Raw genomic sequence first — 3,014 nt, forward strand, 5'->3', positions numbered from 1 at the left:
CAAGTGGGGTCACCTCCGTTAGCATGGAGAGAGTTCTCTCAGTTGTTCATGGCTCGGTTTCTTCCAGAGAGTGTTAGAGATGGATTAGCTCATGAGTTTGAGCGATTGGAGCAAACAGAGGGTATGACAGTTTCAGAGTACAGTGCTCGTTTTACACAGCTCTCTAGACATGCTCCTTATCCTATCACTGAAGAGATGCGTGTTAAGAGGTTCATTAGAGGATCGAAGGATTATTTATTTAGATCTGTGGTTGGGTCGAATTGTTCTACTTTTGTTGAGGTTTTGAGTTTGGCCCTTTTGATTGAGCAACGACAGAAGGAAAAAGGAGGCAATAAACAAGATTCACATAAGAAGCAAAGGATTGAAGGATGTTACAGTAACTATTCAAATCGCGGTGGTGGATCTATGTTTGGTTATCAGGGGCAACAAGGACTCATGTCTCAAAGGGGTGGCCATAGTGGGCTGTCTTCTGGGACAGTGCAGATTCGTAGATCAGATTCTGGAGCAGCATCACAATCCACATTCCCTCAGAGACATTCTGGTGTTTCAGCTACACGATGTTCTACTTGTGGTAGGTTTCACTTCGGGAATTGTTCTAGAGATGGTAATCCTAAGGTGTGCTACCAATGTGGCCAAATAGGTCACATCAGGAGGGATTGTCCTGTAGACACGACACATCCATCCTCTAGTTATGCATCAACACCAACAACTTTGGCATCTTCTCAGACTCATTCTGCATCTGTGCGTCAGGGTGGAAATTCTTTTGTCAGAGGTTCAGGAACATTTCAGCGGCGAGGTAGAGGATTTGGTGGTAGAGGTCAGATACTAGCAAGAAGAGGTCAGGCTCGAGTGTTTGCTTTGACTCGTCAGGATGCTCAGACATCCAATGCAGTATTTACAAGTATACTTTCTATTTGTTCTAGAGATGCTCATGTTTTGTTTGATCCTGGAGCTACACATTTTTTTGTATCCTCGTGGTTTGCTACTCAACTTGGTAAATGTTCATCTTCTTTAGAAGAGCCAAATTCATAGCCAAGAATCTAGCTAAGGCTTGATACTCCCTCCTCATTTTCCAAATTCTGTTCGAGGAGAATCTCGACTCACCACTCTCCACCACCATGCCCTCCGTTGCACACCCTCTAAAGAAGCGAAAGCTCTACGACTCTTCACTGTCGGACTCCCCACACTCTCCACCGCCGCAGCCGGAATCAACCGCCCCCTTTCCTCAAACCCTAATTCCTCAACCGTTCTCTCAGGATGAGATTCTCGCCAAGCGAAGAAATAAAGACGCAATTCGAAACCTCTACGAATGTCACAAGCGAATTAAACGTTGCCTCTTACAGAAACACGTTCCACCCACACCTGATCTTGACCAGAACTATCTTGCTCTCATCGTTTCTTCCAGAGGTTGTATGAGTGTAAAAAGAATTGTGGCCGATTTTATTCCTCGATATGCATGTCATTGTCCAACAGCTTTGGAAGCTGCAACTAAAGTGCTTATCAATATGCATAACTGGAATTTGACATTGATCAGTAAGGAAGGGGACCCTAGTGGTATTGCATTTGAAATTGCTAAAGCCTGTATTTTCGGCCAGGCTGATATTTGACGCACTGCTTCTTCCGTAGCACCAACATCAGCTGTAATTAGAGGAATTTGCTCAACAGTTTTCCAAAATGTGCTCACCTTCTTTGTTGCCTCATTTGAGGGAAAGGATGTCTTAAAGATTATTGACAAGAATTTCTTGAATATGCTAGATAACCCTGAGGTCTTTTATGAACTAAAACAAAAGGTTTTAGATGAAGATGAATCTTCATTGACTAATTTGTTCAAGCTTTGTGCATTATGTCTACTTTTGATATTCTTCTCTTGTCCAAAAGAATTTCTTGCAACTTGTTTGGAACTCTTAGGCTCCACCACAAAAGATGGAACTTCTAATGAAGAACATCGTTTTTGGGCCTGGTGACTAGCATGTTTAATGATGAAGCAGATCACCTTTTGGATGGAGAAAATGATGGTCCTAAATCATGTATTGATTTTATTGGGGAAGGCATTAAAGAGATTGAGGTTGTCGAGAAAATTATCACTGATGAAAACCATATCTCTGATGCTATTCGAAAGAGCTGCTTGCTTATGCTGGTTCTCAACAAGGACCCGTCACTGCGGAAATGGACTCTTCGTAGATGTAAGAAGTTACTTGACTCGCTCACTAGTGCTTCACTGGAAACTACATCAGTATTGCAAGGAATTATTGGAATGCTCTCCCAACAGACAGAGTTAGAAGTCTGTCAAGTAGACAGTGATGAAGATAAGTCCGATTCTTCAATTTACATGAATCGTAACTATGTAGTTCCTAGGATCTCCGAGGAACATGAAAGTATTGGTGAAACATCACGGAAAGGTTCGCATTTTGATAATGGAGGGATCTCAAGGTCTATGGGCATTGAGAAAGGTGAGGAAGGGAATATGAGCCATGTTAGATGTTCCACACCTAGGGACTCAGTAAGCCATCATATGTTCTCACCTGCAGTTAGAACAGTGGTAGACTTTAGGAGTAATTCATTTGAAGGTAGAAATGATTTCCCAAATGTTGAGAAAAATCAAGTATTGAATATAAATTTCAATTCACCTCTGTCGAGGTCCTCTAGTGGAGCTGTCAGCAATGTTCTGGCTTCTCCTAATCATCAATTTATGTCACCAACTATTTTAACCAAAAGTCAAATTGTTTGATGCTGTGATGGGGATCCTGCTGCTCTAGATATTGTCGCTGCTTCTAAGCAGCTATGGGTAGGTTGTGATGCACCTGACATGCCTGAAAGCCATATTAGGTTTCAAATGGAGAGGTTTGGTCATATTGAAAGGTTTATTTTCTTCCCAATGAAAAGTTTTGCTTTGGTCGAGTACAGAAGGATTGCTGATGCAATAAAAGCCCGACATTATGCACCTGGAAATTTTCATTGTCGTGTAAAATTCATGGATATAGGACTTGGTACTAGGGGTGCAGTGAATGGTGTTG

This window comes from Cicer arietinum, chromosome 7 (genome assembly GCF_000331145.2).
Source record: "Cicer arietinum cultivar CDC Frontier isolate Library 1 chromosome 7, Cicar.CDCFrontier_v2.0, whole genome shotgun sequence".
Classification (NCBI taxonomy): domain Eukaryota; kingdom Viridiplantae; phylum Streptophyta; class Magnoliopsida; order Fabales; family Fabaceae; genus Cicer; species Cicer arietinum.